Here is a 13,236-nt window from a genome sequence, read left to right on the forward strand (position 1 = left end):
TATTAGTGGAAATATTTCAAAAAAAGAAATAACACTTTTTAAAAATGGAGGTACACGCGATGGTTATTTAAAAAGAGCTAATTCATTTTTGATGATTGTGAAATCGACAAGTATCGAGACTGAGCAGGCATTTTCTTTACAAATGTAGGGCTATTTAGTATGAAAATTTGAAACTGCGTAGGCGATGAAACTCTTGACGTGTTTTAAAATAGGATCTTAAAATTATATTTCAGGGCACAACAAAATAAGTTGTTTCCTTTTTTCTAAAATGAATTTCTTATCTTATCCCAGCAATGAATTATTTTTTAGTTAAGAAATATATTTATATTTTAAAAGATATATAAAATGTTTTTTGTTGTTCTAGTTCATTTAATGAGGATTATATATATTTTCATAATCCGAGATTTATATATTTCAATCCCGAAATTCCAGGATAGAAAAACACTCCCGGGATTGCTAATACCACTTCGCACTAAAAGTTTCCAGATTGAAGTTAAATTCACTACACTATGGTTCATTAAACAATTACCGTTGTAAAAAATGTGTTGATTTTTCAAGGTAATGTAATTGTAGGTACTGTTTTTTTGTTTGTTTTATTTTAATCATACTTTATTTTTTTAATTGAGCGCAAAATCATGAAGTTCAATGCGGACATTTTTTTTTTTCTTATAACCTTTATTAAGCTACTTTGTCTTTTTGTTAATTCTATTTTTAAGTTTAGTGTATTATATTTGAGGGCTTTAGTTTACACCCAGAGGAACCAGAGGTTGAAGTAAGAGGAAAAATAGAAGTCACGAGGACATCTGGCTAACCTCTTTTTCGAAGAAGCGGTGAAAGTAGGCCGGAATGCCTTTCCGATCAGCAAATATTAAAGTATGTACAATTTATCTGCATTCTTTTGTGTCGATTCTACAAAAACTGGTAAATAATTAGACATTGTTGAAAAAAAAAAAAGAAAGAAAGAGAGAAAAGGCAACTCCCTTTCAGTGTATATAAGACTTCTCGAATGTTAAAATGGCTAAGTCTCGCAAAAATTTGAGACGATTGAAGCCACAAGAAACAAGCATTTAAAAGCTGCTTGAAATTTAAAGAAACACAGATTTTTTCAAAACAGAGTATGAGAGACAAAAAGGAGAAAAAACAAAACGTACATGTGAAAAAGGTGAGAATCACGCTACTTTTGATGGGTAGGAATTTGCAGTAGAGAGGGAATAGAATAAAAACTGATTCTTGGAAAAGGGTTGTAATGTAGACATCATAGAGTAATATTTATTTGTTTTAATTAAACTCATCTAGTTTAAAAGGTATTATTGGTGTCTCTAATTATAAATTTATGAAGATTGCATTCATCTTTTGGAAATACGAAAAAAATCGTTAAGGCCATCTTACCTTATTTAAGATTCTTAAATAGATTTTTCTAACTTCTTCATATTGCCAGCTAAATCTGTAATTCCTCGCACCATGTGGTGTTAACGATTTCTAGTATCTGCTATGTATAAACTCAAAATAAGTAGCTATGCTCGTTATTTCTTTTAGTTTTAATTTGTAAATAAATATCTTCAAATAAAGTTTTCTTTAAGCAATAAAATTTTGTTTAAATTTTATGTGATACCAAGAAAAATAAATTGCGATAAAACAAATACCCTTTAATCTATAAAGTGTCTCTCTTACTGCATGTCGTGAGCACAAATAATAATAAGTATTAATCTTTTACACTGTTTTAAGAAAGTGACTGTTTGAAGTGTTGGTATAAATTGCAGACTCAGGGGAAACTTCAAAGCGGTGGAAAGCGCTCGTCAAGTCTAATTTTGAAATATCAGAATAACCTTTACTAATAACTTATCAAGAAAAGCGATTTTATCGAAAACCTGAAAAGATGCTTTAAAATTTTTTGTAGATCATCCTGTCATTATTACGCTAAGTTTTATTTATGGCACTCACTTCACTCGAATAGAGATCTTTTGCTAAAGTCTCTGCATCAGTTATTTATGCATTTTAGGCCATGACTTTGTTTAAACCCACTTGAGTGAAGCACCAACATCATCAACAGCTCCTTTCCAAGCATTAATGGGAATAGTGTCAAAGTATTTTAGTGCCATGCTTCTTCTGCAACGACAAAATCGGTGCCAATGTCTGTGTTTTTAAGTTTTTAAAAAGATAGTCGTTGTGAATGTGAACTGATTTCACAATCATGAATTTAATTTCAAGCATCTTGTTTTCAAGCGACAACTGATGTTTCATGAGAGCAAAAGAAACCAAAACGGTGAGTGAACCTATGAAATTATTGCTGATACCATAATTCAGCTGTTAAGACGGATACTTAATTTTGACTAAAACAATCCGCTTGAAACATTTGTAAATCTCTGATGATATGAAGAAGTGCATCAGAAGGGTTGAGTTTGCATTGCTCAAGATTCTCCCAGGATGCTTTCTTCTGATTTCGTTAAATTTCGGAGTCTAATGAACTTTTTTGAAATGTGATTAATCTAATCTGCGAAGGTTAACTTTCGTAGCTTTTTTGGTTTTCTGCCATTTGACATGATTTTAAAAAAAAGTTAATTGTTGAACTTTGAAGATAATTGGATGTTCCTGCATAATCTCATTGATTAATAAAGGGAAAATTTGTGACTTAATGACTTCAACTCTGCGAATTTTTAGAATTCAATCTAACTGCTAAGATTTTTCTTTTTTAAACTCTTGATATTTCCTTAACAATTAACATCATATAGCGGGATTGCAGATGAACTTTTTTTTCGTCGCAACAGATGCTAATAAAACCGTTTATGTTTTTCATCAAAAAAATTAATTTTTTACAATTTTTAGAATTATTTAAATCGCGAAAATAAACTTTCTAAACTTTCTTTAGTGCTGCTTAAATCTACTTAACTGGATTGTACTTGTTTTTTTTCCCTGTTATCAATTTTTACTGTTTTTCACTGGATAGAAAATATTTTCAGCAGATTTTCTCGTAGACTACGCTGTTTTTAAACTTAAAATTATGCATCAGTCTCAGTACGGAAAGTATCGTGTGGTCACTGGATCGGTCATTTTTTACGATACCCGTCCTACGATAACAATGCCGATTACAGAATTGGCAACGGTCTCGAAAGGACGTATTTTTCCTATACCAACTTCGAAGTATCATTGATGGTAGTATCATACGTTTTTCTTCACATATGAGTAAGAGCCAAAACACAATTTTTTAGATGCTGGGGTTTTTTTATCTTTCCTGTAGTGTTATCAAATCTATAAAAGGTTTGCTTGAAAAAAAATTCATGTTTTAACTCGCTTGGAGCTAGCCACACACAAAAGTTTTGCAAAAGTTTTTAAATAACTAAATTTTTCTAGTTTATTTGTCATAACTTTTTTTTTTACTGAAAATGAATGGGATTTTTAATAATTGTTCCTCTAAAAAGTGATTACATAATATAATTAACTCAAAAAATGATAACTTGTAACGGAAGGAAGAAATTCAAATTTTAATGAAAACATAATCATGCAAAAATTTATAAACAGTTCCGATCCCCATTTAAAAAAATCAAAATTTTATTAAGAAAAACAATAATATTAAAGTTAATTTACAGGAGGTAGTACATTTAACTTAAATTGAATTTAAAAAATAATGTCAAATTCTAAAGAATTGCCACTAGAAAAGCAAAATTTAATAATGTGTGCTGTAGTGAAAAAGATTCCTTATAAGCAAATTTATATGGCTAAATAAACAATCAGCGTAAGGTAGACCGGGGCAACTTCGCCACTTGATTTTGCGAGTAAAAGAGGTCATTTTTCTTTCTTTTGTAATAAATATGACCTCTAATAAATGACCTAATATTTATTTCTTTTATATTACCATCTACTAACTATTGATTGATTTTACACTACCACCTACAATTGCACGGTTAGCGTGGATCACGATAATGCCAACCTAGTTGACCCAAGAACGCCACTTGTTTGGGGTGATAACGTACACATCTAGGTACCCTGTGATGCAAATTTTGAAATCATTTTATTTTTTCCGCTGAAAATAACTTCATTTGAAAGTTCAGATTAAGTGAAATTTTGACTTCATAGTGCACCAATAAAAACACCTGTAGAATGAGAACCACTCTATATAATTTTATATAATCTAGTGCAAATGTTGCCTACAATCACATCAAACATTGGATAAAATTTCAGTCGGATTGGTTCACGGGTTAAGGATTTATGGCAGCTTTAGTTTAAGTTTTGTTTTTTACTACTTATCCCTTAAAACGTTACCGATAACTGTGATATTCGGTCACTATTTTCAAAATTATGGTTACATGAGTGTTCTACTATGAAATACCGACATTTTTTATTATAATTGGTTAATTGCTACATGTATCGTTTTTATTTTATAGACCAAAATATTGGTTTGCTATTTAAAGGGTGGTTTGGCTTGGCTTATGCATACCGTGAAAATCTCGGCATTTCCTAAGGTATAAACTCCTACCAAAGTGCAAATGAACCCTAAAAAAAAGTGTAAAACCTGGTCGAAAGACTATCAGCTGGTAAAACAAAAAAAAAAAAAAAAAAAATACGTCTCTGTTAACATTTTTTAATTGACTCTTGAAACCTTCTTTAAAAAATTTACTTTTAAAACTAAGTGATCAAATAATTATTAAAACCTTTTTTTTTTTTACGTTATATTACCATTAAATAGCCTCTGATTACAATTTAAGAAATGGTTTTTGATTTTCTCCGCATAAAATTTTATAATAAATAGCTCAATATACTCTTTTAGTACAAATACTCTACAATACTATTTTAAATGTAATATCAAAATTTACAATTTTTAAATTAACAGTATTTAAAGATAAAGTTGTTTAAAATGTTCATTATAAACCGTAAGCAATGATTTTCTGCTCCTTAGCTCTAATAACTCAAATCATGCTAGCAGTTCTTTAAAGATGCTTACTGTTTAGATTAGTTATGCAGCACAACAATCTTTATTTGTGCTCTGGATGACAATCTTTCTTTGTACTCTGATAAAAATCTTGATGAGAGGTTTCAACAGTTTGTTCACTATAGGGCCCCAGGGGGATCTTTTATGGCTAATGAAATCCTTGATGTGGTAGAAGACGGTGTGAATTTTAGGTGTTACGCTTGCACCAGTTATCATTAAGTAACACCTTTTGAAGTTTTCAATTCTTTCAGCGAAGTCCGGCTGTAGGATGAATCCAGCTGTAAGATGAATCCGGCTGTAGATTGAAGTCCGGCTGTAGATTGAAGTCCGGCTGTAGATTGAAACTTTTAAATGCTTCAATTATGTGAAAGATATTAGGAACCAAGTTTGTATCAGCAAGTTGCTGCAGCACATCCACATTTTTAAGATGCTTTCTGCATTCGTTTCCGTCGAACTGGCCCTCATGATATAGGGTAAGTTGAATGTGGAGAGCAGCTGGCCACTTAACAGCTTCTGTCCAATAAGTTTTAAGGATCTTGAAAAGATGATTGACAACTCCTAAGAGGAGATGCAATTCCATCGGTGGGATGGTTTCAAAAATCAGAACATTGTCAGGCCCGCTGATGATTGGCTTTCGAATGACATTGCCGAACAGCTTTGCATTAGCAACATCCCTGTCAGATTGCTGAAAAGACTCAAGGCTAGATTTAATTGAGCCCAGTGTTCGCAAGTTTCCAGATTCGGCAATACACTTGGATTTGACGTCACACCATGTGCAAGGGTGCATACTTGAATGGGTTTGAGACCACAAATTACATTTGCAACTTTCAAATTACAAGCCAAAATTAGTTTAAGCCCATTTGAATTAATTAGGGACCAGATTTTTTAAATATTGGAGTGAGTTTTTGGCAAATCTTCTGATACCTCAACAAGAATTTGTCTCTTGACTCCAGTGTCTTTACCAGTCCTTTGAGTGAGAGGCTGTTTTTGTGGCGGTGAGCTGGTTTCATCCCATAACGCAGTATCCCAGTTATCATTAAGTAATTGTCTAAGTATCGACCATACTTAGACAAAACTTGAGAAAACCTTTGCTACCATCAATTCCGAGCTTAACAAAATAGCCACCAGAAATTTTGCGAGATAGAATAACATGATTCACAAGACTTGATAAATCATTGCAGTGAGCAACAACCCGAACTGTACTAGAATCTCCTTTTCCGTCGGTGATTTTTAAGTCACTGCAGGTGAAGAAATCACTTAAACGTTGACCTGCTCTTAGGAAATTCTTTTAAAATTTTGGCTCCAAAAACCAAAAACCTTGATGTTTGGTTTATAGTTTTGACCAGTTCTTTTAATCCGTTGTTTGACAGGCCCGTACTTAATTGTACATTTGCAAGAGCTGGAGTGGTCAATTTTAGAGCGCTGGATGGTGACAGGGCACTACTTCGACCTGAAATCAAAACATGCATATTTTATGTTTATAATAAACTTTGTTTAGAAAGTTTGGCAAAGCTTTTAAATTATTCGTTTTTAAAGAGATTAGAAACTTGTCAAAAATATATTTCCTGAAATCTATCCAGCCTCATTTCTTAAATGTCAAGACTTTCTTTCAATATATGCAAAGATTATATTAAGTATAAATATTTACCGGGGGTTATTGTAAGTGGAGGCCCGCCGGATGCTTAGCAATTCGAATAGTTCTTTCCGGAGATAATTCTTTATTGGAAATAACTCGAGATGCAATTTATTCGGCTGCTTTGGCATCACTTGCTGCTAAAGATCGAAGATTTTCCCTTTACTTTATTTGAGAGCATTGGTTGGGCAACCTTTTTCCTAAAGGGCTGAGGCATGTTCTGCAGCGCACACTTGGTTCTTTCTCAATGGTGGTTTGCTCTTCAAGAGGATGTTTTTCTTGGACCTTTGACCGACCAATTTGGCAGATTAGGCAATGACACATCCTGGCTCTTGTTTCAAGTCTCACTTGTATTGACTTGAAATTGAACAAAGGGGGGAGGACAACTTCTTTCCCCTCTTGTTTCCTACACAAAGTAGTTTTACACGATTCGCAGAGTTCTTGTGGTACCCGAGAATTACTGATATTGATCTTGGTCTTATACAGTTGGCATATTGGATTTGCTTGGAAAACAGTAAGCTGTCTTAAACATTTTTTCAGGCAGAGCAAGCACACAAACTTTTGATTTTCATCATGAATCTTTGCTTGATTTGACATTGTGTTAATTCACTAACTTTACTAAATCAAACTCTGCCTTTTACAAAATTTAATCAAAATTTATATTGGATAACAATCCACTTAAAATACTTACAATAATTAACTTACTTATAATTATTTAAATAAGTGATACTTGTTAACAATTATTAATGACACTTGTTAACAATTACAATTTTTATCATACTTATAACTATTTAAATCATTAATACTTGTCTACTTAATTACAACTTAAAAGAGATCTTGTTTGATGAGATCTGGAGCAAAATTAGTAATTGTTTAGGAAAACAAAAAAGTCAAAATGCTTGTATGAATTTACAAACATTTGCAATAAAAATGCACAAATGCTGATGACTAAGTTTTAAATTGTTAAGTTTAAATATTACTCCTCAAAGTAAAAAAAAAATGCCTCAAGTATGAAACATACAACACTAAACCCCTTATTTTATTATAATTAGACCAATTGTTGAGCAGTATCTAATCTTGAGTTTAAATGGAAGTTATGATTTTATACATGTATTTGGAAGAATTTTCTTTATAGTAGTAACCATGCCTAATTATCTTTTTATAAATACAACAACTTTGCAGCAAAAAGAAGGAATACAAGAATATTGATGGTAATAATCAGTATTCTTCTACAGTTTGATAGAGAACTTTAAAAACTATTTTTTTAGATAGTTATAAGTCTTTTAAATTTTTGTACCTGCATTTTAAGTACAATTTCACTAAAATTAGTTAAGAACACAATTTTCTAAAAACTTACTTTTTTTACTTGACTTAATGAGCCCTGTCATTTGCAACTTCCATAGTAAACGCTCTTTAACTCTAGAAAAAGAATCTATTTGTAAGCAAAACTTGTCAACAAAGAATCTGCACTGAATTTTCTCAATAGGGTATATCAATTCCTCACTTCCGCAAAAGATGGCCATCATATAAGGTATTTTCTAAAATTTGTTGGCTGAGTTGCAAATCATTAACACAACTTCTTGACTTTTCTTGCAAACATTTAACCATACTTACCTTTAGATTGTAATTACCCAAAGATATCTTTTTCAAATTTAGTTCTTTGAAATGCAGAATAACAATGTATGAGAATATGAAAAACCAGGCAGATGAAAACCCAAATAGTTTTCATCTGGCTTTTTCATATTTTCATTTGATTTGTTCACTTTGGTTTTGAACTTTTGAATAGTTTGTGTGTCAGTATTCAATTGTTCACATAGAACAAAATTCTCTTTATTCACACTGTTTAACTCCTTTTTAATTTCATCTGTAACCACCATGAGCCAAGTGTGAATCTTAAAACTTGATTTATAATGGGCATCAAGTGAGCTGGAACCCTGCAAAACAAAATATATTAATGTTAATGAAATTAAACATGAAAGTCTGAAGCTATTGTTGTCCTTTTAGTAAAACCAGCAAGAAATTTGTTTCAAACAAACTTTCACTTTTACAAAGCAATTATCAAACTGTTAGGAATAAAGGAAAGTTGACCATACTGAAACATTAAAAAAATTATATACTATAATCAGAAATTTATATTTTTATTACCAAGACAACTAAATGCAGAAGCTGATACGTGTGTATACAAACAAAAATTTACTTTAATCATTTAACTTGAATTCAAAGCAACACTACAATACATGTTCAATAACCTGATGTCTCAGCAAAATAATGAACATTAATCAAGACATAATTAAGACATAATTTGGTATTTGCCACAATGTCAAGAAAGAACTGATACTTAAACTTTCAACTATTCTGCTGTGATAGTAAATTGATCTAAATAACCTTTTATCTATAACCCTATCACTCCACAAGATTCAGAAACATGGTGATTACATTGAATCTTCAATTTTATGATAAAGCTTAAGAAATTATAATAGAAATTCTGTCTACTATACTTACTTTATCAAATTAGCTAAGCAGAGAGCATCATTTGTAAACATATTTAGTCTTAAATTTCTATTTATCTTACATTTTTATGAAAACTGCTCACTTCTGAATTTTTTATTCAAATCAATTAATTACTACTTATTTTCACTTTTTTACTAAAAATCTTTATTATATTTTTTTTTTAAGATTTTGAGTTTGAAATATAACTAACTGCTGTGATTAGAAAATAAGTATTTTTTAATTTATTTTCAAATTTCATCTTAAAAATGAAGAATGAAGTTCTATTTTTATCCAATAATTTATTGGAAGCCTTTTTCTTTTAAATAAGATTTTGGAAAAACCTACTGTATATAAGTAGCTAAAAGTTTTGATTAAAAAAGTTTATTTCCTGTGTTTTACAATTTAAAAATGTTCTTTTAAAGAAAAATTTATTGCAACAAAAATAGATTTATTCAATTTTTTTTCTTACAAAATTAAACATAAACTTATGTGAAAGTACAGGATCCTTATCTTAAACAGTAGTAATTTTAAAAAAAAGACACTCTTTTTTTTTCCTTTTTTTTTACAAAATTTGAGGGATTTCAAATATATACACATGATGACTATCCTTCAATGAGCAAGTAAATTTACAGAAAAAAAAAACTTAAGTATTTTTCTAAATATTTAGAACCTTTGCTAGCACTAATAAAAGTGTAGCTTAACAACATTTATTATTTGAAATAATAAGAGTGACTACCTTATTCCAAAAATTACATTTAGTTAACTGTTTAAAAAACAAAAGCTCTTTCAATAAACCAACAAATAATTTCATAATGAATTAGTATGAAACAAAAAACTAATATGAATGGAATAAAAGAAGATTCTACTAACAAGTTAAATAAACCTTTACATAAAGTATTGTATTTAATTTTAAAGTACCTATTTTAATAAAAGAATTGTCCTGTTTTATTCAAATCAGTTAAAATTTTTGAACACTGATACTATTATCATTAAGTCTAGCTTCAACTTTTATATCTTTATATCTTCAAATTACTTTTTGTATGTAACCTATGAAAGTTTTAAGTTCTCAGCCTTCTTTGCAGAGGAATCAAATGCTTGACTTTCATTACCTCAAGGTACACTGATGTTAATAGTTAATTACTTGCTCTGAAGAAGTTTTGAGGACATTTTTGGTATCTGTTTAACAAAATGGTAGAGTTAGCCTTCTTGCATTCTTTGGTAATATATCCCTAGATGCATTATATTAAAATGGAAAAAGCTTATACAATGGTAGAGTTTCCACTGAAATCAGTAACTGCTATCGAAGAGCTGATACAGTCAAAACATGCCACATTTTTTTAGATATGATTCAGAACCACTTTACTCAAATTGCTACTTTTAAAGTTGTTTTTTCTAACTATACTAATCAACTTTATATGGAACATGTGGAGCCATTTAAAAGAATACCTTGACAATGTTAGCACATGCTTCACAAAATCTCTGTCACCACACTCTAATTGAACAGCTTTAAAAAGTAACTGATTGCAGACTTTACAGAAATACTTTTTACCATGATTTTTAGAAGGAACAGCTTCTACTAACTTTTCAGAACTAAGGTACTTGGAATATTTATTGCCATACTGTCGGACAATTTAAGCCAATTTTTTCCATGATGAGTTAGACATCAACAGCAATTTTACGACTAAACAATTTTTCGACTGATTGTCGCGTCTTTTTCTCTGTTTAAACATTTTAAAGCCTTTGGAAATTTCTAAGATTATTTTTAAATTTACCTTTGTAACATGTAACAACTAAAAATCCAAACAAATATTGGAAATGAAAATCTCTTGAACGGAGTTTTCAATTTTACTTATTTAAAAAGCGTTATAACAAGAAACTTGTATTTTACAAAAATAATAAAAAGTTATTCTTTTATCAGACCATTTCAGCGAACGCGATTAACTCACTGATCTCTATAATAACTGGATAGCGCATCTCTAATATCAAAATTCACGCCAAAATCGCCATATTGGAAAGCCCCAGAACAATGAAATCTGATATGTGCGATAAAGCGATAAAGAGATAAGCCGAAAAACAGAACTTAAAGCTTACGGGATTAAAATTTTTGGGGCTTTCCAATATGGCGATTTTGGCGTCAATAAATAAGAAGTTTTGCTCGGAGTTACGCTATCCAGTTATTATAGAGATCAGTGGATTAACTCTTGTGAAAGTATTCGGCCCAAGCCTATTACGTGATTTTGGTCTATTTTTTTACACAATTCTCGATTCGATTTCTTAGTTGACGGAGATTTTCAGCTTGCTGATTATCTGCATAGAACAATCTTAATTCCAGTCAAAAAATTCTCGATCAAACGCAATTCGGGCACATCAGCAGAGTTTTTGTCTCTCGGCACATTTGATATTTTACCCTTTTAGATAATGTTGTACTTTGTTTGAATAGTACGTAGAAGCTAGATCAATCCAGAACACAATTCTGTTGTTTTTGAGAACCTCGTTGATTTAATTTAACCAGACATTAGAAAATCTACACATCCTTGACGACTGCTTGGTCCGAAGAAGCGATGTAATTCTTTGAGACTCCTTTTTCAGCCAAGGCTATCCTAATTAGTAACTTTGGCTCATGTTTGTTTTTTCTTTTCAGCTTGACCTCATTAAGCGTTGCATCGGGATTAGAAACATAATATCTTGCGATACCAGAAAGATCAATTTTGCTTAAAAGAAAATATGACTCGTAGTCAAAGATGACAATTCTTTTTGGAAAAAGTGAAACCAATTTTTGGCACTTAGAACGCATTGATGCTTTATGAGTCGCTTAAGTTTTTTTAAGATAACGAATGCCCGTCTTTTTGTTGATAATTTTGGATATATACTGTAGGGAAACATTGAATCTCTTAGCTAAGCTACGCTGTGAAATACAATCCTTCTTATCAACCGATTTTTCTACGCGTTTTATCTTTTTCTTAGCCATTTTTAGCCGGCATTGTTTTTGCAGAAATAATAGATAAAAATATACAAGTAAATATAAATATTTATATTTGCATTTACTTGTATATTTATAATTAAAATAATAATTTGTTTTATTAAAATTTATTTTATTATTTTTTATAATATTATATTATATTAAATATTTGTTTTATTATTTTAACTAAATATAAATGTTTATATTTTCCTATTATAAAGTATGTTCTTATTGAACTTGAGGTTCAAAAATATTCCATGGTCTTTGAGAATACTGCTCAGAAAATCCATTTCTTGCTTCACCAACCAAACTCTTCTTATGGAAAAAAACGGACAAATACAAGATTATTTGTAAAAGTATCTTTTTTCGACACGAATGTGAAGAAAAACTGACAACTAAAATCTTCATACCTTTTCTTTTTTTTAGGCCTCCTAAAATTTCAGGTTCTTAAAGGAATTTAAATATTCGAAACCTCTTTAACTTTGCTTACATTTTTTTTTTTTTTTTTATGAAATTTGAACTTTGTGAAAATTGAACTTTGCTTACATTTTTTTTTTTTTTTTTACAAAATTTGAACTTTGTGCGGTAGAAATAGGAAAACCATAGTAGATTATCTTAATTTTAGCCTAAATAAGTTTAAGAGGCATCATTCACTCGCCTATAATACAAAAAGGCTGAAGGTCAATCCTGGTGTATATTTATCCTGATATTTTTTTTTTTTCATTTTTCATTTGACTCTAACAAATCAGGAGATAATAACTTACTTGACTCTAACAAATCAGGAGATAATAATACCTTTGACTCTAACAAATCAGGAGATAATAACTTACTTGAGCTTAGGAAATAAAAATTTGTGGATAAACATAAGGTAGCAAAATATTTTCTTTCTAAAATAAATTACAATTAAAGATTGTCAATTAAACTGTGTTAAACTTAGGTTTACTGGCCCTGCCATCAGTCTGGTCTACTATGTGCTTTACATAACTTTACATATATCAGTCTTTGTCAACTTCCAAATGTTTTTCAAGGTATTTTCTAAAAACTAACAATCGAGAAGCTGTATGAAAGAATGAAACTTAGCAAAACCTTATAGTGAGATTTAATACAATTAATTATTTAAAGTGATTGGTGAAAAAAAAAAAGATTAATTAGTATTTAATCTTATCATTTCTTACTTTTGAAATGAAACAATCTGCTTAATACTATGATATCATTCCCATATATCGCATT

General features: G+C 30.2%; 1 long non-coding RNA gene across 1 annotated transcript; it reads right to left on the minus strand.

The window, feature by feature from the left end:
• Positions 1–4,570: 4,570 nt before the first annotated feature.
• Positions 4,571–7,189, minus strand: LOC145191478 (uncharacterized). The gene is made up of 2 exons (XR_016451216.1): positions 6,573–7,189; positions 4,571–6,374 (listed from the first exon to the last, which is right to left on the minus strand). It is a non-coding gene; the product is annotated as an uncharacterized LOC145191478 (long non-coding RNA).
• Positions 7,190–13,236: the final 6,047 nt, after the last annotated feature.

The sequence above is a fragment of the Hydra viridissima genome, unplaced genomic scaffold (assembly GCF_058129835.1).
Source record: "Hydra viridissima isolate aposymbiotic clone 2 unplaced genomic scaffold, HvirCarnegie_v1 scaffold_3, whole genome shotgun sequence".
Lineage (NCBI taxonomy): Eukaryota > Metazoa > Cnidaria > Hydrozoa > Anthoathecata > Hydridae > Hydra > Hydra viridissima.